Source organism: Siphateles boraxobius, unplaced genomic scaffold (genome assembly GCF_051911475.1).
Source record: "Siphateles boraxobius isolate OS27281-9 unplaced genomic scaffold, OSU_SipBor_1 77, whole genome shotgun sequence".
NCBI lineage: Eukaryota > Metazoa > Chordata > Actinopteri > Cypriniformes > Leuciscidae > Siphateles > Siphateles boraxobius.
Window position 1 is genome coordinate 4,053,425 of NW_027509205.1, and position 21,843 is coordinate 4,075,267.

Consider the following 21,843-nt stretch of genomic DNA (forward strand, 5'->3'; position numbering starts at 1 on the left):
ATTTGACTCAGGCCATGGTAGCTGTTGGGATCTGCCCATTGTTTAATGGGCACTCTCCACGCACAGCTCCAGATACCGTCTTCATCTAAAACCTTGACTGGTTGTCCACGAATAGAGCAATATCTTGCCAACCATACAGAAATATCTTCTCCACTAACTGTTTCATTAAACATCCTGACAATCACAACTTTCAGTGAATTATCAGTCAGTTTTTCCACAGTGAACATGGAGAAATTGGCTTTACACATTTCAAATCGAGTCCAAAAAGTACTTAGCAAGGAAGCAGAAGCAAAACTTACATCAAAGCCATGATTCAGGGGCAGAGTCAACAGGCAGTTTATGTCCACAACCTTAAAACCGAGTAACTGTTGGATGCACTTCCTAGAAAAGTCCAGCCTGGACATGACCCGGAGAGTGCCATCCTCTTTTGGTTTAAATTTAAAACGCACGCTGTGGTGCCTCCTCATGCCGGCACGAGCAGCCGACATGTTGGAGGCACCACTAGCCTGCTGCGGCTAAAACCCAACAATAAATATACAATAAATAAATTAAAACCTGCTTACCTTAAAACCAGAAGATTCCTCGTAGAACGAGTCGTCAATTAAAAGCCGCTTGTCAATGTACCTCCTGAAGGGTGTGTGTCCCGTGTGACAAGCAACACACGAGACCAAGTCCAACAAGAGGCGATCGCTGTCTCTACCTTAGGACCAGACACTTGATCTTAGCCAAAAGGCCGAGAAGCGATGACACAATGACGCAGAGGCGGGGGAGCCGTCAAAGGCCACGCCCACCTGGGCCGTGGCGAGAGGGTCTAAAGGTCGCCAACAAACAAGCTCAGCTCACAGCAAACAAGCTCAGCTTGACTGTTGACACCGAAAATGGATCACAGCAGAGCGCACAACACGACACTTTGGAGTGCAACCTGGGATTTTGGACCAACAAACATTCTGCCCTAAAAGTGAGCGGGCAGACCAAAGCGTACGTCGTAGAGACTTGAAACTCTTGAGGGATGGTAGTACCCGTCCGGTCTACAACATCACCAAGGCTCGGCCCAATCGGCCCCAAGGTGGCGCTGCAGCGATCAGAAGTACGAAATGCCTCGTAACTCCTGAACCGTCCGTCGCAGACCCAAGTGTCTTACATCACCGGAATCCTTGGCTCGGGCCGAACAAGACGCAGGCCTCGGATTCGATGGTTGCGCTGGCGAGATTTTCGGGTATTTGGGATTTTGTGAAAAAGCTACTTTTGCACACTAGTCCTAGGTCTTTCGCCCGATCTGACCCAAACCGGTGCAGAAAGATTCCCTGGAGTCTGATTGCCGACAGCGATGGGGAAAAAAGTCGGAATTTCGATTCACGTTGGCGACGGGACGCCAAAACGTTGGGAGTGGGCGAGGCGGGCTTTACTTAAATGGCCATAACTCTCCAACAGAATGAGACAATTACACCCAAGTCGGTACACCTGTGCACGGGCTCAGCCTGTGCTCAGGTGAAAAGGGATGTGGCGACTGGCCACTTGGTGGCGCTGTAAACAGTAAAAACAACAACATGAATACGGCCATAGGCGACTGTATGTCAGGTGATTTTTCACACATGCACAAGGTATTCATACCACATGATAGAACTCCTCATTCGGAACAACTTTGCTTCTAGGACCACTGCTGCCAATCAAAGCGCTGGTTGAATAATGGAGATTATTTGAAGAATGAAGGAAAAAAAAAACTAAAAAACAGCCCTACTTTTGCAGACTGGTCCTAGGTTGAGAGTTTTACATCTCTCGATCAACCACTGCAGTTCAGTTCTCTGGACTTCCTAGGTCGTTAACTACAAGAAGAAGAGGAACTCGAACAATCTGCTCTTTTAACCAGTGTGTCCAGGGGAGAGCGCGAACGCAGTCCCCCACTACCATAAATTATGCAGTCGAGATTCCCACATTTGGGGAATTCGCAGGGGTCAGCACAACCGGAGTGCAATGGCCGAGCCTCGCCCTGGGTGAACCACCTTCCTGATCATGGTGTCTCCCCTGCCAGGTAAGTATGAATTCCCAGGCCTCCCGTCAGAGGGACGCTGTCCCTCTCCGCAATCCTCACCAGCGGTCGGACAATCAAACACACACCTGATTCGACTCATCAGCTCATTCGTAAAAACTCCAAGAGATAAGAGAGAGACATCAAAAATCTGCAGCGTCGGGCTCTTTTGCTGTTGTTGTTGTGGATGATGTTGTTTTCATGCTCCGGATCCATGAGCCAAAAATCAATTTCACACGCGGTCACCGGATAGTGGACGAATCAGATGTTACACGAGATCAGAACAGAGTTGTTGTTTTTTTTCCCGTTTTTTTCCCTCTCACACCACCATTACCTGTATAGCATATGATCACCTACAACACCTTTAAAGCACCCATACACAGCAATATACGTTACTTCCATTAACACCTGCTGCCACACAAGACTAAAACATCTCTTTCATTGAACGCAGTTTTGGGGGGTGCACCGTTCCCAGAAGTACTGCAATACCGGGTCGATGCGTGGAGTGGACGGAGCAAGCCCCGTTCCATCTCCCAGTTCCAAAAATCAATTTAATATATGGTGCCCGGGTAGGGCACGTATCAGATATTAAACTGATAAGAACAGATACTACACTTGATCTTAGCCAAAAGGCCGAGAAGCGATGACACAATGACGCAGAGGCGGGGGAGCCGTCAAAGGCCACGCCCACCTGGGCCGTGGCGAGAGGGTCTAAAGGTCGCCAACAAACAAGCTCAGCTCACAGCAAACAAGCTCAGCTTGACTGTTGACACCGAAAATGGATCACAGCAGAGCGCACAACACGACACTTTGGAGTGCAACCTGGGATTTTGGACCAACAAACATTCTGCCCTAAAAGTGAGCGGGCAGACCAAAGCGTACGTCGTAGAGACTTGAAACTCTTGAGGGATGGTAGTACCCGTCCGGTCTACAACATCACCAAGGCTCGGCCCAATCGGCCCCAAGGTGGCGCTGCAGCGATCAGAAGTACGAAATGCCTCGTAACTCCTGAACCGTCCGTCGCAGACCCAAGTGTCTTACATCACCGGAATCCTTGGCTCGGGCCGAACAAGACGCAGGCCTCGGATTCGATGGTTGCGCTGGCGAGATTTTCGGGTATTTGGGATTTTGTGAAAAAGCTACTTTTGCACACTAGTCCTAGGTCTTTCGCCCGATCTGACCCAAACCGGTGCAGAAAGATTCCCTGGAGTCTGATTGCCGACAGCGATGGGGAAAAAAGTCGGAATTTCGATTCACGTTGGCGACGGGACGCCAAAACGTTGGGAGTGGGCGAGGCGGGCTTTACTTAAATGGCCATAACTCTCCAACAGAATGAGACAATTACACCCAAGTCGGTACACCTGTGCACGGGCTCAGCCTGTGCTCAGGTGAAAAGGGATGTGGCGACTGGCCACTTGGTGGCGCTGTAAACAGTAAAAACAACAACATGAATACGGCCATAGGCGACTGTATGTCAGGTGATTTTTCACACATGCACAAGGTATTCATACCACATGATAGAACTCCTCATTCGGAACAACTTTGCTTCTAGGACCACTGCTGCCAATCAAAGCGCTGGTTGAATAATGGAGATTATTTGAAGAATGAAGGAAAAAAAAAACTAAAAAACAGCCCTACTTTTGCAGACTGGTCCTAGGTTGAGAGTTTTACATCTCTCGATCAACCACTGCAGTTCAGTTCTCTGGACTTCCTAGGTCGTTAACTACAAGAAGAAGAGGAACTCGAACAATCTGCTCTTTTAACCAGTGTGTCCAGGGGAGAGCGCGAACGCAGTCCCCCACTACCATAAATTATGCAGTCGAGATTCCCACATTTGGGGAATTCGCAGGGGTCAGCACAACCGGAGTGCAATGGCCGAGCCTCGCCCTGGGTGAACCACCTTCCTGATCATGGTGTCTCCCCTGCCAGGTAAGTATGAATTCCCAGGCCTCCCGTCAGAGGGACGCTGTCCCTCTCCGCAATCCTCACCAGCGGTCGGACAATCAAACACACACCTGATTCGACTCATCAGCTCATTCGTAAAAACTCCAAGAGATAAGAGAGAGACATCAAAAATCTGCAGCGTCGGGCTCTTTTGCTGTTGTTGTTGTGGATGATGTTGTTTTCATGCTCCGGATCCATGAGCCAAAAATCAATTTCACACGCGGTCACCGGATAGTGGACGAATCAGATGTTACACGAGATCAGAACAGAGTTGTTGTTTTTTTTCCCGTTTTTTTCCCTCTCACACCACCATTACCTGTATAGCATATGATCACCTACAACACCTTTAAAGCACCCATACACAGCAATATACGTTACTTCCATTAACACCTGCTGCCACACAAGACTAAAACATCTCTTTCATTGAACGCAGTTTTGGGGGGTGCACCGTTCCCAGAAGTACTGCAATACCGGGTCGATGCGTGGAGTGGACGGAGCAAGCCCCGTTCCATCTCCCAGTTCCAAAAATCAATTTAATATATGGTGCCCGGGTAGGGCACGTATCAGATATTAAACTGATAAGAACAGATACTACACTTGATCTTAGCCAAAAGGCCGAGAAGCGATGACACAATGACGCAGAGGCGGGGGAGCCGTCAAAGGCCACGCCCACCTGGGCCGTGGCGAGAGGGTCTAAAGGTCGCCAACAAACAAGCTCAGCTCACAGCAAACAAGCTCAGCTTGACTGTTGACACCGAAAATGGATCACAGCAGAGCGCACAACACGACACTTTGGAGTGCAACCTGGGATTTTGGACCAACAAACATTCTGCCCTAAAAGTGAGCGGGCAGACCAAAGCGTACGTCGTAGAGACTTGAAACTCTTGAGGGATGGTAGTACCCGTCCGGTCTACAACATCACCAAGGCTCGGCCCAATCGGCCCCAAGGTGGCGCTGCAGCGATCAGAAGTACGAAATGCCTCGTAACTCCTGAACCGTCCGTCGCAGACCCAAGTGTCTTACATCACCGGAATCCTTGGCTCGGGCCGAACAAGACGCAGGCCTCGGATTCGATGGTTGCGCTGGCGAGATTTTCGGGTATTTGGGATTTTGTGAAAAAGCTACTTTTGCACACTAGTCCTAGGTCTTTCGCCCGATCTGACCCAAACCGGTGCAGAAAGATTCCCTGGAGTCTGATTGCCGACAGCGATGGGGAAAAAAGTCGGAATTTCGATTCACGTTGGCGACGGGACGCCAAAACGTTGGGAGTGGGCGAGGCGGGCTTTACTTAAATGGCCATAACTCTCCAACAGAATGAGACAATTACACCCAAGTCGGTACACCTGTGCACGGGCTCAGCCTGTGCTCAGGTGAAAAGGGATGTGGCGACTGGCCACTTGGTGGCGCTGTAAACAGTAAAAACAACAACATGAATACGGCCATAGGCGACTGTATGTCAGGTGATTTTTCACACATGCACAAGGTATTCATACCACATGATAGAACTCCTCATTCGGAACAACTTTGCTTCTAGGACCACTGCTGCCAATCAAAGCGCTGGTTGAATAATGGAGATTATTTGAAGAATGAAGGAAAAAAAAAACTAAAAAACAGCCCTACTTTTGCAGACTGGTCCTAGGTTGAGAGTTTTACATCTCTCGATCAACCACTGCAGTTCAGTTCTCTGGACTTCCTAGGTCGTTAACTACAAGAAGAAGAGGAACTCGAACAATCTGCTCTTTTAACCAGTGTGTCCAGGGGAGAGCGCGAACGCAGTCCCCCACTACCATAAATTATGCAGTCGAGATTCCCACATTTGGGGAATTCGCAGGGGTCAGCACAACCGGAGTGCAATGGCCGAGCCTCGCCCTGGGTGAACCACCTTCCTGATCATGGTGTCTCCCCTGCCAGGTAAGTATGAATTCCCAGGCCTCCCGTCAGAGGGACGCTGTCCCTCTCCGCAATCCTCACCAGCGGTCGGACAATCAAACACACACCTGATTCGACTCATCAGCTCATTCGTAAAAACTCCAAGAGATAAGAGAGAGACATCAAAAATCTGCAGCGTCGGGCTCTTTTGCTGTTGTTGTTGTGGATGATGTTGTTTTCATGCTCCGGATCCATGAGCCAAAAATCAATTTCACACGCGGTCACCGGATAGTGGACGAATCAGATGTTACACGAGATCAGAACAGAGTTGTTGTTTTTTTTCCCGTTTTTTTCCCTCTCACACCACCATTACCTGTATAGCATATGATCACCTACAACACCTTTAAAGCACCCATACACAGCAATATACGTTACTTCCATTAACACCTGCTGCCACACAAGACTAAAACATCTCTTTCATTGAACGCAGTTTTGGGGGGTGCACCGTTCCCAGAAGTACTGCAATACCGGGTCGATGCGTGGAGTGGACGGAGCAAGCCCCGTTCCATCTCCCAGTTCCAAAAATCAATTTAATATATGGTGCCCGGGTAGGGCACGTATCAGATATTAAACTGATAAGAACAGATACTACACTTGATCTTAGCCAAAAGGCCGAGAAGCGATGACACAATGACGCAGAGGCGGGGGAGCCGTCAAAGGCCACGCCCACCTGGGCCGTGGCGAGAGGGTCTAAAGGTCGCCAACAAACAAGCTCAGCTCACAGCAAACAAGCTCAGCTTGACTGTTGACACCGAAAATGGATCACAGCAGAGCGCACAACACGACACTTTGGAGTGCAACCTGGGATTTTGGACCAACAAACATTCTGCCCTAAAAGTGAGCGGGCAGACCAAAGCGTACGTCGTAGAGACTTGAAACTCTTGAGGGATGGTAGTACCCGTCCGGTCTACAACATCACCAAGGCTCGGCCCAATCGGCCCCAAGGTGGCGCTGCAGCGATCAGAAGTACGAAATGCCTCGTAACTCCTGAACCGTCCGTCGCAGACCCAAGTGTCTTACATCACCGGAATCCTTGGCTCGGGCCGAACAAGACGCAGGCCTCGGATTCGATGGTTGCGCTGGCGAGATTTTCGGGTATTTGGGATTTTGTGAAAAAGCTACTTTTGCACACTAGTCCTAGGTCTTTCGCCCGATCTGACCCAAACCGGTGCAGAAAGATTCCCTGGAGTCTGATTGCCGACAGCGATGGGGAAAAAAGTCGGAATTTCGATTCACGTTGGCGACGGGACGCCAAAACGTTGGGAGTGGGCGAGGCGGGCTTTACTTAAATGGCCATAACTCTCCAACAGAATGAGACAATTACACCCAAGTCGGTACACCTGTGCACGGGCTCAGCCTGTGCTCAGGTGAAAAGGGATGTGGCGACTGGCCACTTGGTGGCGCTGTAAACAGTAAAAACAACAACATGAATACGGCCATAGGCGACTGTATGTCAGGTGATTTTTCACACATGCACAAGGTATTCATACCACATGATAGAACTCCTCATTCGGAACAACTTTGCTTCTAGGACCACTGCTGCCAATCAAAGCGCTGGTTGAATAATGGAGATTATTTGAAGAATGAAGGAAAAAAAAAACTAAAAAACAGCCCTACTTTTGCAGACTGGTCCTAGGTTGAGAGTTTTACATCTCTCGATCAACCACTGCAGTTCAGTTCTCTGGACTTCCTAGGTCGTTAACTACAAGAAGAAGAGGAACTCGAACAATCTGCTCTTTTAACCAGTGTGTCCAGGGGAGAGCGCGAACGCAGTCCCCCACTACCATAAATTATGCAGTCGAGATTCCCACATTTGGGGAATTCGCAGGGGTCAGCACAACCGGAGTGCAATGGCCGAGCCTCGCCCTGGGTGAACCACCTTCCTGATCATGGTGTCTCCCCTGCCAGGTAAGTATGAATTCCCAGGCCTCCCGTCAGAGGGACGCTGTCCCTCTCCGCAATCCTCACCAGCGGTCGGACAATCAAACACACACCTGATTCGACTCATCAGCTCATTCGTAAAAACTCCAAGAGATAAGAGAGAGACATCAAAAATCTGCAGCGTCGGGCTCTTTTGCTGTTGTTGTTGTGGATGATGTTGTTTTCATGCTCCGGATCCATGAGCCAAAAATCAATTTCACACGCGGTCACCGGATAGTGGACGAATCAGATGTTACACGAGATCAGAACAGAGTTGTTGTTTTTTTTCCCGTTTTTTTCCCTCTCACACCACCATTACCTGTATAGCATATGATCACCTACAACACCTTTAAAGCACCCATACACAGCAATATACGTTACTTCCATTAACACCTGCTGCCACACAAGACTAAAACATCTCTTTCATTGAACGCAGTTTTGGGGGGTGCACCGTTCCCAGAAGTACTGCAATACCGGGTCGATGCGTGGAGTGGACGGAGCAAGCCCCGTTCCATCTCCCAGTTCCAAAAATCAATTTAATATATGGTGCCCGGGTAGGGCACGTATCAGATATTAAACTGATAAGAACAGATACTACACTTGATCTTAGCCAAAAGGCCGAGAAGCGATGACACAATGACGCAGAGGCGGGGGAGCCGTCAAAGGCCACGCCCACCTGGGCCGTGGCGAGAGGGTCTAAAGGTCGCCAACAAACAAGCTCAGCTCACAGCAAACAAGCTCAGCTTGACTGTTGACACCGAAAATGGATCACAGCAGAGCGCACAACACGACACTTTGGAGTGCAACCTGGGATTTTGGACCAACAAACATTCTGCCCTAAAAGTGAGCGGGCAGACCAAAGCGTACGTCGTAGAGACTTGAAACTCTTGAGGGATGGTAGTACCCGTCCGGTCTACAACATCACCAAGGCTCGGCCCAATCGGCCCCAAGGTGGCGCTGCAGCGATCAGAAGTACGAAATGCCTCGTAACTCCTGAACCGTCCGTCGCAGACCCAAGTGTCTTACATCACCGGAATCCTTGGCTCGGGCCGAACAAGACGCAGGCCTCGGATTCGATGGTTGCGCTGGCGAGATTTTCGGGTATTTGGGATTTTGTGAAAAAGCTACTTTTGCACACTAGTCCTAGGTCTTTCGCCCGATCTGACCCAAACCGGTGCAGAAAGATTCCCTGGAGTCTGATTGCCGACAGCGATGGGGAAAAAAGTCGGAATTTCGATTCACGTTGGCGACGGGACGCCAAAACGTTGGGAGTGGGCGAGGCGGGCTTTACTTAAATGGCCATAACTCTCCAACAGAATGAGACAATTACACCCAAGTCGGTACACCTGTGCACGGGCTCAGCCTGTGCTCAGGTGAAAAGGGATGTGGCGACCGGCCACTTGGTGGCGCTGTAAACAGTAAAAACAACAACATGAATACGGCCATAGGCGACTGTATGTCAGGTGATTTTTCACACATGCACAAGGTATTCATACCACATGATAGAACTCCTCATTCGGAACAACTTTGCTTCTAGGACCACTGCTGCCAATCAAAGCGCTGGTTGAATAATGGAGATTATTTGAAGAATGAAGGGAAAAAAAAAACTAAAAAACAGCCCTACTTTTGCAGACTGGTCCTAGGTTGAGAGTTTTACATCTCTCGATCAACCACTGCAGTTCAGTTCTCTGGACTTCCTAGGTCGTTAACTACCAGAAGAAGAGGAACTCGAACAATCTGCTCTTTTAACCAGTGTGTCCAGGGGAGAGCGCGAACGCAGTCCCCCACTACCATAAATTATGCAGTCGAGATTCCCACATTTGGGGGATTCGCAGGGGTCAGCACAACCGGAGTGCAATGGCCGAGCCTCGCCCTGGGTGAACCACCTTCCTGATCATGGTGTCTCCCCTGCCAGGTAAGTATGAATTCCCAGGCCTCCCGTCAGAGGCACCCTGTCCCTCCCCGCAATCCTCACCAACGGTCGGACAATCAAACACACACCTGATTCGACTCATCAGCTCATTCGTAAAAACTCCAAGAGATAAGAGAGAGACATCAAAAATCTGCAGCGTCGGGCTCTTTTGCTGTTGTTGTGGATGATGTTGTTTTCATGCTCCGGATCCATGAGCCAAAAATCAATTTCACACGCGGTCACCGGATAGTGGACGAATCAGATGTTACACGAGATCAGAACAGAGTTGTTGTTTTTTTTCCCGTTTTTTTCCCTCTCACACCACCATTACCTGTATAGCATATGATCACCTACAACAGCTTTAAAGCACCCATACACAGCAATATACGTTACTTCCATTAACACCTGCTGTTACCTGCTGTTACTAAGAACAGATTTTTTTCTTTTGACATATTTTTATTGTGCCATTTCATTCATTTATACATCATATCATTTTTACAGAATGTTCACATGCTTTTTTGTTCTTTGTTCTTTTGTTTTTGAAGCGATAAAACAGTTCCATTTGCCCATGTACATATATATATATATATATATATATATATATATATATATATATATATATATATATATATATATACATACACATACACACACATATATATATAAATACATACACGTATACATATATACATATACAGTACATATACTTTTTTTAAGTAAAAGAAAAGCATTCTGTTAAAAATAAAAAATTAAGTAAGGTATGAATAAAAAAGGTAATAAATAGAATAAATATACAGATAAAACAATAAAAAAAAATAAAAAAAAATAAAAAAAAACAGAGTTTAAAAGCTCTCTCTTCCATTGTACAGGAGTGGGTATGTCCTTATAACCATTTTAAACCTCCACTCAGCTCTTCAGAACCAGTCCCAAGGACCCAACCCTTCTGGGCCCGGAGGAGATCCTCTTGAACCGAGGCGCCGCTGCTCCACCTAAGATGTTGGGGGGCATCTACGGGCAGTCAGGGCTCGTGGCTATGGGGACCTTTTCCTGTGAAGCTCTGACCCCCACATCCGAATGGCGACATGCGGTGTAATCCTGCAGCCTTGACTTAGCCAGCTGGATGGTGGCGTGGAGGGACACCTGCATGCGCTTCCCTACCAGTAGGTTTCTGGAGGTCCAAATGGCGTCTTTGATACAGAGGATGGTGAGCCATAGCTTTGATGGTGTTTTAGCTGGTGTTTCATCTTGGCTCACCCCTCCTCTCCCCATAGGGTAGTCTGGGACCCCCCCTACTGGCAGGTACGGGAATTGCTGGGGGCCAGCTGTTGCCCACAGGTCCCTCACAGAACTGCACTCCCAGAGGGCGTGCCTCACGGTCTCGGGCGCGCCACACCCGGGCCGCGGGCAGATGGGATTCTCTGACATGCCTCGGGAGTGCATCACGGCCCTGACCGGGAGGATCTCATGGGCAGCCATCCAAGCCAGGTCTCGGTGTCGGTTATGAAGAGCTGAGTGGGATACATTTCGCCAAACCTTTTGGGCTTCACCTAGAGTGAGCCCGCGCACTGGACACACTTGTTCCCGTTCCTGCACAAGGGAGAGGATAGAGCGGTGGTTGGTTAAAACAGTCACTCTTTCTTTTTCCAAATTAAAATTCTTTAAAAACTTTTTTATATGAGTGTATGCAGGGGGTTGGTCAAATGCAAGTGGTGTTGTCAAGTCTGTTGGTAAAATATTGATGGATCTTAAAAAAGACCCCACCCAGAACCGGGCCATGGCTGCTGTTTTGTCTTGTCTGGATGGGGTCAGGGCATACTTTAGGTGTAGTGCAGTGTATTTGGCTCCTAAAAACAAGTGAGGGTCCGGTACGCCTTTTCCTCCATTTTTTGGTGCTTTCTTCATAATTCCTCTTTTTAGCCTCTCCCACTTGGACCCCCACAGGAAATAAAACATGGACCGGTCCAGAGATACAAGAAAGAATCTAGGGGGGAAAAAAACAGAACATAACAATAAGAACAGTGGTAAAATCACCGCTTTTAGAATTAAAACCTTCCCTTCAACTGTCAGCTGTCTCAGTCCCCAGAACCCCAATTTTTTCCTCACTTTTCCCATCACATCATGCCAATTTCCACTCCCTCCCCCGTCTCTGTCAAATTTTATGCCCAGTATTTTTAAGTCTGTCTTTTTAATAGTGATGTCCAGTCCAACAGTCTTGCTAGGTTCCCATGGGCCATAGAACTGTGCCTGGGTCTTTTCTCTGTTCAGTCTAGCTCCAGACGCTTTCCCAAACCAGTCTGTCAAGTCCATGGTCCTCTGTATTGATAAAACGTCAGTGCATAAAAGGTTAACATCATCCATATATAAAACAGTCTTTGCAGTCAGTCCTCCGGTCCCGGGTATGGTCAGTCCCGTTATCCACTTGTCCGTTCTCAAGACCTGCGCTAGGGGTTCGATGCAAGCCACATACAGGAGAGGAGATAACGGACAGCCCTGACGGACACCGCTGCGTATATCTATCGCTTTTGAAAGGTTCCCATTAACTAGGATTCTGCTGGTTATGTCCCTGTACAGCAATCCCACCCAAGCTAAGAATCTCCCAGGAAAGCCCATTTTCCCCAATACTTGAAACAAGTAATGGTGCGAGACTCTGTCAAATGCTTTTTCAAAATCTAGGTTTAAAAATATCAGCCGAATATTTCTGTCTCTCGCATAACAGATGGCATCTCTTATCAGTACGAGGCTGTCCGTGATCTTTCTCCCAGGGACGGCGCAGGCTTGATCCGGGTTGATCAATTCTGCTAAAACTCTTGACATTCGTGTTGATAAAAGTTTACTAAAAAGTTTACAGTCAAAGTTTAAAAGGGTTATAGGACGCCAGTTTTTTAAATCTGTCTTGTCGTCTTTTTTGTGTAAAAGTGTCATTATACCCATTCTAAAACTGTCTGCAAGTCGGTCGAGGTTATCAAAGTCATTAAAAACAGCCAGTAAGTCTTGTCTTAAAATGTCCCAAAAGGTCAGATAAAATTCTAGAGGGAGTTCTTAGTATTAGAAAATACTAAGAACAGATACTACACTTGATCTTAGCCAAAAGGCCGAGAAGCGATGACTCAATGACGCAGAGGCGGGGGAGCCGTCAAAGGCCACGCCCACCTGGGCCGTGGCGAGAGGGTCTAAAGGTCGCCAACAAACAAGCTCAGCTCACAGCAAACAAGCTCAGCTTGACTGTTGACACCGAAAATGGATCACAGCAGAGCGCACAACACGACACTTTGGAGTGCAACCTGGGATTTTGGACCAACAAACATTCTGCCCTAAAAGTGAGCGGGCAGACCAAAGCGTACGTCGTAGAGACTTGAAACTCTTGAGGGATGGTAGTACCCGCCCGGTCTACAACATCACCAAGGCTCGGCCCAATCGGCCCCAAGGTGGCGACCCAAGTGTCTTACATCACCGGAATCCTTGGCTCGGGCCGAACAAGACGCAGGCCTCGGATTCGATGGTTGCGCTGGCGAGATTTTCGGGTATTTGGGATTTTGTGAAAAAGCTACTTTTGCACACTAGTCCTAGGTCTTTCGCCCGATCTGACCCAAACCGGTGCAGAAAGATTCCCTGGAGTCTGATTGCCGACAGCGATGGGGAAAAAAGTCGGAATTTCGATTCACGTTGGCGACGGGACGCCAAAACGTTGGGAGTGGGCGAGGCGGGCTTTACTTAAATGGCCATAACTCTCCAACGGAATGAGACAATTACACCCAAGTCGGTACACCTGTGCACGGGCTCAGCCTGTGCTCAGGTGAAAAGGGATGTGGCGACTGGCCACTTGGTGGCGCTGTAAACAGTAAAAACAACAACATGAATACGGCCATAGGCGACTGTATGTCAGGTGATTTTTCACACATGCACAAGGTATTCATACCGCATGATAGAACTCCTCATTCGGAACACCTTTGCTTCTAGGACCACTGCTGCCAATCAAAGCGCTGGTTGAATAATGGAGATTATTTGAAGAATGAAGGAAAAAAAAAAACTAAAAAACAGCCCTACTTTTGCAGACTGGTCCTAGGTTGAGAGTTTTACATCTCTCGATCAACCACTGCAGTTCAGTTCTCTGGACTTCCTAGGTCGTTAACTACCAGAAGAAGAGGAACTCGAACAATCTGCTCTTTTAACCAGTGTGTCCAGGGGAGAGCGCGAACGCAGTCACCCACTACCATAAATTATGCAGTCGAGATTCCCACATTTGGGGAATTCGCAGGGATCAGCACAACCGGAGTGCAATGGCCGAGCCTCGCCCTGGGTGAACCACCTTCCTGATCATGGTGTCTCCCCTGCCAGGTAAGTATGAATTCCCAGGCCTCCCGTCAGAGGCACCCTGTCCCTCCCCGCAATCCTCACCAACGGTCGGACAATCAAACACACACCTGATTCGACTCATCAGCTCATTCGTAAAAACTCCAAGAGATAAGAGAGAGACATCAAAAATCTGCAGCGTCGGGCTCTTTTGCTGTTGTTGTTGTGGATGATGTTGTTTTCATGCTCCGGATCCATGAGCCAAAAATCAATTTCACACGCGGTCACCGGATAGTGGACGAATCAGATGTTACACGAGATCAGAACAGAGTTGTTGTTTTTTTTCCCGTTTTTTTCCCTCTCACACCACCATTACCTGTATAGCATATGATCACCTACAACAGCTTTAAAGCACCCATACACAGCAATATACGTTACTTCCATTAACACCTGCTGCCACACAAGACTAAAACATCTCTTTCATTGAACGCAGTTTTGGGGGGTGCATCGTTCCCAGAAGTACTGCAATACCGGGTCGATGCGTGGAGTGGACGGAGCAAGCCCCTGTTCCGTCTCCCAGTTCCAAAAATCAATTTAATATATGGTGCCCGGGTAGGGCACGTATCAGATATTAAACTGATAAGAACAGATTTTTTTTTTATTTTTTTTATTTTTTTTATTATATTATTTCTCATACATTCTACATATATCCATCACATTAAAATTCAAACAAATTTTTCCACCTTTCTCTAGCAGCATGTTTGCCCCACCTTTGACAATCCCACCTAATCCTTCCCCTTAATTCAGCCTCCACACCCCGTATTACTCCCTCTGCCGAATTTTTCCCCTTCCCCATACTTATACATTTCCTTTCTTCCCACAGTCCTTTCTTTATCAAACTCATTATTAACCAAAGCAAAAAGATATCTTTCCCTTCACCCCTCTTGCACCTAATGCCCTCCATTATATTCTCACTAGAAACCTTAAAGCTACCTGAAATCATTCTTAATAACCTCTCTCCCTTTGTCCACACTCTCTGAGCAAAGGCACACTCCCAAAATGCGTGCCTGATAGTCTCTTCTCCAGAACACCCCTCTCTAGGACAACTTCCATCCTTAGCTAACCCATGCCTGTACATAATCTCTTTCACTGGTAGACGCCTCAAAAAACATAACCAATTAAGATCTTTTAAACTATTCTCAAGGTTTTTTGGCTGAATATTCGTCCACACCAACTGCGGAACCCCAACCTGAACTACACTGGACACCCTTTCTCTTACCATCCCATACAACTTCCTCTGCTCCAAACAAACTTCCACCTCCTTACTCTCAGGATATTTACTCATCCACCTAGCGGCATGCTTGTAGTGCCAAGGCTGCACCTCTGCTCTTGGACCATCGTTGGACCACCTCATTACATGCCTCGCCTGATAGGAAAAAAACAACCTAAGAAAAAACCATGATGGATGCTTCAATGGCTCAGCTAACTGTGCTAGAATGGAAGACACAAACAAGCAGTCAAGTTTTAAAGGTATATGAGGCACATCCCGTCCTCCTTTGCTAACAGGGTTGAACATTTCAGACCTCTTCACGTATTCATACCTACCACCCCAAACAAAATTAAATAGTAACCTCATTACCACCTTCCTCATACATGCTGGTAAAGGATAAATGTAAGCTAAATACTGAAACACGGGCAACACATCCATCTTCAATATCAAAACCTTCCCCATCAATGTTAACCTCCGCCCCTTCCATCTAGCCAGCCTCATCTGTACTGATGCAATACGGCCAATCCAGTTCAGAGTTGCTGACCCTTCATTCTGAAAATGTATGCCCAAAATTTTAACAGGGCCCTCACACACCTGCAGACCACCAATTCCATCTAGTCTCTGTTTAAACCTTCCAAAGAACTTGACAGATGACTTTGAAATGTTTAAGCAAGCCCCAGACGCTAAAGAAAACTCCCCAAATAAGTACAAGGCTCTTTCAAGACACTTATCTGACTCCAACAGCAACGTAGTGTCATCCGCATACTGTGATAACTTAACTACAGTACCCTTGCTGCCAGGTGTCGTCAAGCCCTTTATCCTACCATCTATTCTGATTGCCTCTGCCACCGGCTCCATATAAAGAATAAAGAGTAATGGTGAGAGAGGACACCCCTGCCTCACTCCCTCCCTTATCTCAAAACCCTGGCCTAACCTCCCATTCACCTGGACCAAACAACTAGCTTCTTTATACAGCGTTCTAATCCATCCTATGAAGACTTCCCCAAATCCCATCCTCTCCATAACCTTGAACATAAACCATCTATTCACCCTATCAAATGCTTTAGCTAGATCTAGACTAACCACCATCAATGGAAGGTCCCTATCTTCAGCCCACGCAATGGCATCCCTAATAAGCTGCAAGTTCCATTTAGTACTGCGACCCACTACCCCACATGTTTGATCGACATGCACTACATGAGGTAGGGCTTTCTTCAGTCTGTCTGCCAAAAGTTTTGCTATGATCTTGTAGTCCACAGTTAGCATTGTAAGCGGCCTATAATTAGCAATATCTGCCCTTTCACCTTTTTTATAAAGAAGGGTCATAACCCCGATTGACATTGAGCCTTTTATTTTTTTGTTCTCCAACACCCCTCTAACCATCTCCACCAAATAAGGGCCTAATATATTGAAAAATCTGACATAAAATTCAACCGGTAAGCCATCAACCCCTGGTACTTTACCTTTACCCATCCGCTTCAATACTCCCTCGACCTCTTCGATTGTTATAGGGGAGCTCAACTCTTCCTTTACATCCTCCGGAACTGTATTTGCCAGAAATTTAACAAACATTTCACTTTTCTCCACAACTATATTTCTCTCACTAAAAAACTGTTTGAAATGCTCTTCTACATATCCACTTATTTTCTCTATTTTCGTCAAAATCACTCCCTCCTTATCTTTTAACTCAACAATTGCTTGCTTCTCTTTACGATCCCTCACAGATCTAAAAAGGGCTGCATTACAACTTTCCCCGTTCTCTCGAGTCTCCTGTCTTCTTTTAAACAAAAACCTTTTAGCTTGGTCTTCATAAATCAACCTTATCTGTCTCTTCAGGGAATGAACCATGTCCCAGTCAAAAGTACCCCCAACATTGTACTCTTCAAACTTCAACTCTAAATCTCTTTGCAAAGTTCCTGCCTGTCTCCAAATCTTCCTCATCCTTCTTTTACAGTATTTAACAATCCATTCCTTTGAGCGACTCTTAACCATTTCCCACCATCCCCCGACATCGCTATACAGGACCTTTAACCCCTCCAACCCCCTAAAAAAGAATACATACTCATCACAAAATTGTTTCTCCTTCAATACCTCAATATTCATCCTCCAGTACCCCTTACCAAACATTAAATTATTCCCTTTAACTACAAACCAAACCATTTCATGATCAGAAAAAAACACAGGCCTTACTCCACCCCTTTCCAAAACAAAAGTCTTAGAAAAAAAAACATAATCTAACCTTTTCTCCACCCCTCTAGAGTTCCTCCACGTTGTTACACAAACCTTTGGATTAACCCCTTGGCCCCCATCTACCAACCCATGCCCTTGCAGAACCCCTTCCAACACCGTCAGACTGCTGTCCTCTATATCTTTCAATTGCAAATTAAAATCCCCTCCCATTATAATTTGCTTATTGGTGGCACAAACTGTTAACAACTTTTCAAACATTTCCTTTCTCTCATCAACAGTTTGAGGAGCGTAAACTGAAAGCAATCTATATTCTCCCCCCCTCCACTTTACATCAGCCCCAATCACCCTCCCCGGAGAAACAATGAAATGATTTATGACTTCAATCTCTTTATCCCAAAACAAAATCCCGACCCCTGAAGAATAAATCCCCCCCACACTCCATACTGCTCCACCTCTCCCCCACTCTTTTGTAAATTTCCTAGAATCCTCTAGACTCTTTAAATGAACTTCTTGTAAAAAAAACACATTACACCTATAATTTCCTAAAAAAGAAAAAACAGCTTTACGCTTCACCGAGTCCCTAATACCTCTAACATTTATGGACCCCACAGTCAATTCATCACTGCAGAACATTTATTCTGCCAGTGGAGTACCCTTTGTCTCTTGTCCCTCCAAACTTGTGGACCCAGTGTCACTGACAACCAAATCCGACCAGCGAATAGGAACCTCGCTAAGGCCCACTGAATCATCCATCTGATCCTCATCTTCGCTGCTAACTTTCCCCTCTGTCAGCAGAAATAAGGGCCTAGCATTGTCCATCTCAAGCCCCTCTTGACTGTCTGTGGACGAGGATTCCTCCGAAAAGCTTAACTTTAGCATCTTTTCAGCACTCGCCCTCTTGCCTGGTCTCTCCTTTATCTTTTCTGCCTTCCTAACCAGCTGACTTTCTTCTCCTCTCGATCCCTCTAGGAGGCCTTGTCCCTCCACCTCCATCACGCTTTCCACGTCATTTGGGCGCTGCTCTGCGACTCTGAAATGTTCCCCGTTCAATGCCTCCAAGAAAGCAACCATCACATCTTCCACTTCCTCAGTCGCATTACCTTCCACCGCCGCTTTGGCCCCCTCCTTTCCCTCCACAACCGCCATCTTCTCCTTTACATGTTGCACCATGACATCTTGTTGGCCAACCTCTTCCATCTGTCTCTCTGTTTCTCCCACACCCCATCCTCTGCCATGCTGCCTCCGACCCACCTTACAATCCTTCATCAAGTGGTCTAATGAGCCGCAGCTGTGGCAAGTCTTAGGAACGCTGCAATCTTTTGCCGTGTGACCTAGCTTGGAACGCCGCCGACATCTTTCTTCACCACACCTGCCATCAACGTGCCCGTACCGTCTACACCTCCTACAAAAAGGGGGCTGCCGAGAGTAGAACAGAAAACCTTTATCAGCCCCAATGTTGAAATATGCAGGAGGGTGCATCAACCCCTCAAAACCACTCTCGTCAGTTCTTAGAAGAACTTGGAATTGTCTTTTCCCAGTCCATAAACCAACACCATCTTTTAAATATCTTGCAGGTGTGAGGACTTCAGCATAATTAGCAAGGAACGTCATCAATGCTTCATCAGTAACGTATGGATTGAACATGTGCAAAGTGATGACTCTGAAATTGGGTCTGTCAAGGCTTACCACATTGAATTTCCCCATGATACCTTCTTTGCCAATCTTTCCAACTTTATCCATCACATCTTTGTACATTTCCACAGTACTCAGCGTTACATCAAAGCATTTTTCCATTCTGTTGGTCTGCAAGCAGTACACGTCCTCCACTTTCAACTTCATCTTGTCCAAAAGTATAACCCGTGCAAACACTTCTCTTTCCATCATCTCCATCACAGGCTCCTTCATTTGGAAACGCAACGTATTTCTCAGTCCCGCCCTTGGGACTGAAGGCGCAGCTGCACCTGCCATCATTCCTTCTCCAAAGATCAAAAAGACAACCACTTAATCTTAGCCAAAAGGCCGAGAAGCGATGACACAATGACGCAGAGGCGGGGGAGCCGTCAAAGGCCACGCCCACCTGGGCCGTGGCGAGAGGGTCTAAAGGTCGCCAACAAACAAGCTCAGCTCACAGCAAACAAGCTCAGCTTGACTGTTGACACCGAAAATGGATCACAGCAGAGCGCACAACACGACACTTTGGAGTGCAACCTGGGATTTTGGACCAACAAACATTCTGCCCTAAAAGTGAGCGGGCAGACCAAAGCGTACGTCGTAGAGACTTGAAACTCTTGAGGGATGGTAGTACCCGTCCGGTCTACAACATCACCAAGGCTCGGCCCAATCGGCCCCAAGGTGGCGCTGCAGCGATCAGAAGTACGAAATGCCTCGTAACTCCTGAACCGTCCGTCGCAGACCCAAGTGTCTTACATCACCGGAATCCTTGGCTCGGGCCGAACAAGACGCAGGCCTCGGATTCGATGGTTGCGCTGGCGAGATTTTCGGGTATTTGGGATTTTGTGAAAAAGCTACTTTTGCACACTAGTCCTAGGTCTTTCGCCCGATCTGACCCAAACCGGTGCAGAAAGATTCCCTGGAGTCTGATTGCCGACAGCGATGGGGAAAAAAGTCGGAATTTCGATTCACGTTGGCGACGGGACGCCAAAACGTTGGGAGTGGGCGAGGCGGGCTTTACTTAAATGGCCATAACTCTCCAACGGAATGAGACAATTACACCCAAGTCGGTACACCTGTGCACGGGCTCAGCCTGTGCTCAGGTGAAAAGGGATGTGGCGACTGGCCACTTGGTGGCGCTGTAAACCGTAAAAACAACAACATGAATACGGCCATAGGCGACTGTATGTCAGGTGATTTTTCACACATGCACAAGGTATTCATACCGCATGATAGAACTCCTCATTCGGAACAACTTTGCTTCTTGGACCACTGCTGCCAATCAAAGCGCTGGTTGAATAATGGAGATTATTTGAAGAATGAAGGAAAAAAAAAAACTAAAAAACAGCCCTACTTTTGCAGACTGGTCCTAGGTTGAGAGTTTTACATCTCTCGATCAACCACTGCAGTTCAGTTCTCTGGACTTCCTAGGTCGTTAACTACCAGAAGAAGAGGAACTCGAACAATCTGCTCTTTTAACCAGTGTGTCCAGGGGAGAGCGCGAACGCAGTCCCCCACTACCATAAATTATGCAGTCGAGATTCCCACATTTGGGGAATTCGCAGGGGTCAGCACAACCGGAGTGCAATGGCCGAGCCTCGCCCTGGGTGAACCACCTTCCTGATCATGGTGTCTCCCCTGCCAGGTAAGTATGAATTCCCAGGCCTCCCGTCAGAGGCACCCTGTCCCTCCCCGCAATCCTCACCAACGGTCGGACAATCAAACACACACCTGATTCGACTCATCAGCTCATTCGTAAAAACTCCAAGAGATAAGAGAGAGACATCAAAAATCTGCAGCGTCGGGCTCTTTTGCTGTTGTTGTTGTGGATGATGTTGTTTTCATGCTCCGGATCCATGAGCCAAAAATCAATTTCACACGCGGTCACCGGATAGTGGACGAATCAGATGTTACACGAGATCAGAACAGAGTTTTTGTTTTTTTTCCCGTTTTTTTCCCTCTCACACCACCATTACCTGTATAGCATATGATCACCTACAACAGCTTTAAAGCACCCATACACAGCAATATACGTTACTTCCATTAACACCTGCTGCCACACAAGCAGAATTTAATTTTCCAAAAATCAATTTAATATATGGTGCCCGGGTAGGGCACGTATCAGATATTAAACTGATAAGAACAGATTTTTCTTTCGAAAAGTTTTATTGTCACCGTTTTCCATTCCATTATTTCCATTTACATCCATTAATATTTTCTTTTGAATCACATTTATTTACACATATTAAACAAAAAAGAAAACAATTTACTGTTAAAAATTTGTTATGTTTGTGTGTTGTGTAAAAAGTCCATGTATGTTTTTAAAAGAAAGGTAAATGGGTTTAAATAAATAGGAATAAAACAATAAAACATGCCACATAAAACATCTCTTGTACAGGATCGAGGGTGAGTCCCTATCAAGATTGTCCATTCACTCCAGGTCTCCAGGACAGGCCTCGGACTCCCCGTTTCCGGTGCTCGGCGGAGGTCCCCTCTCCTCCGGCCCGCTGGCCTGCTGTTCCCGTAGCCAGAGTGGTGAGGGTGCATCTACGGGCGGCCAGGTACGGTGGCGGCCGGGACCCTCTCCGTGTGACCCCGGCCCCCCCATCCGAATAACGACGTGCGGCCCACCCTGCAGCGTTGTTCTTATTCTTTGCTCGCACGCGTGGAGGGGGACCGTCACGCGTTTCC

The 21,843-nt window shown here is 47.2% G+C and overlaps 12 non-coding genes and 2 pseudogenes across 12 annotated transcripts; all 14 read right to left on the reverse strand.

The window, feature by feature from the left end:
* Window positions 1-1,873: 1,873 nt before the first annotated feature.
* Window positions 1,874-2,037, reverse strand: LOC143726595 (U1 spliceosomal RNA). Its single transcript, XR_013198836.1, has one exon. It is a non-coding gene; the product is annotated as a U1 spliceosomal RNA (small nuclear RNA).
* A 444-nt stretch (window positions 2,038-2,481) lies between these two features.
* On the reverse strand, window positions 2,482-2,671 carry LOC143727200 (U2 spliceosomal RNA). Its single transcript, XR_013199406.1, has one exon. It is a non-coding gene; the product is annotated as a U2 spliceosomal RNA (small nuclear RNA).
* Window positions 2,672-3,799: 1,128 nt separating this feature from the next.
* On the reverse strand, window positions 3,800-3,963 carry LOC143726596 (U1 spliceosomal RNA). Its single transcript, XR_013198837.1, has one exon. It is a non-coding gene; the product is annotated as a U1 spliceosomal RNA (small nuclear RNA).
* Window positions 3,964-4,407: 444 nt separating this feature from the next.
* Window positions 4,408-4,597, reverse strand: LOC143727201 (U2 spliceosomal RNA). The gene has a single exon (XR_013199407.1). It is a non-coding gene; the product is annotated as a U2 spliceosomal RNA (small nuclear RNA).
* A 1,128-nt stretch (window positions 4,598-5,725) lies between these two features.
* Window positions 5,726-5,889, reverse strand: LOC143726597 (U1 spliceosomal RNA). Its single transcript, XR_013198838.1, has one exon. It is a non-coding gene; the product is annotated as a U1 spliceosomal RNA (small nuclear RNA).
* A 444-nt stretch (window positions 5,890-6,333) lies between these two features.
* LOC143727202 (U2 spliceosomal RNA) lies at window positions 6,334-6,523 on the reverse strand. The gene has a single exon (XR_013199408.1). It is a non-coding gene; the product is annotated as a U2 spliceosomal RNA (small nuclear RNA).
* Window positions 6,524-7,651: 1,128 nt separating this feature from the next.
* LOC143726598 (U1 spliceosomal RNA) lies at window positions 7,652-7,815 on the reverse strand. Its single transcript, XR_013198839.1, has one exon. It is a non-coding gene; the product is annotated as a U1 spliceosomal RNA (small nuclear RNA).
* Window positions 7,816-8,259: 444 nt separating this feature from the next.
* On the reverse strand, window positions 8,260-8,449 carry LOC143727203 (U2 spliceosomal RNA). The gene has a single exon (XR_013199409.1). It is a non-coding gene; the product is annotated as a U2 spliceosomal RNA (small nuclear RNA).
* Window positions 8,450-9,578: 1,129 nt separating this feature from the next.
* On the reverse strand, window positions 9,579-9,742 carry LOC143726861 (U1 spliceosomal RNA). The gene has a single exon (XR_013199087.1). It is a non-coding gene; the product is annotated as a U1 spliceosomal RNA (small nuclear RNA).
* A 2,987-nt stretch (window positions 9,743-12,729) lies between these two features.
* On the reverse strand, window positions 12,730-12,835 carry LOC143727501 (U2 spliceosomal RNA; annotated as a pseudogene).
* A 1,075-nt stretch (window positions 12,836-13,910) lies between these two features.
* LOC143726983 (U1 spliceosomal RNA) lies at window positions 13,911-14,074 on the reverse strand. Its single transcript, XR_013199204.1, has one exon. It is a non-coding gene; the product is annotated as a U1 spliceosomal RNA (small nuclear RNA).
* A 444-nt stretch (window positions 14,075-14,518) lies between these two features.
* LOC143727481 (U2 spliceosomal RNA) lies at window positions 14,519-14,706 on the reverse strand. Its single transcript, XR_013199504.1, has one exon. It is a non-coding gene; the product is annotated as a U2 spliceosomal RNA (small nuclear RNA).
* Window positions 14,707-20,641: 5,935 nt separating this feature from the next.
* On the reverse strand, window positions 20,642-20,805 carry LOC143726599 (U1 spliceosomal RNA). The gene has a single exon (XR_013198840.1). It is a non-coding gene; the product is annotated as a U1 spliceosomal RNA (small nuclear RNA).
* Window positions 20,806-21,152: 347 nt separating this feature from the next.
* LOC143727517 (U2 spliceosomal RNA) lies at window positions 21,153-21,319 on the reverse strand (annotated as a pseudogene).
* Window positions 21,320-21,843: the final 524 nt, after the last annotated feature.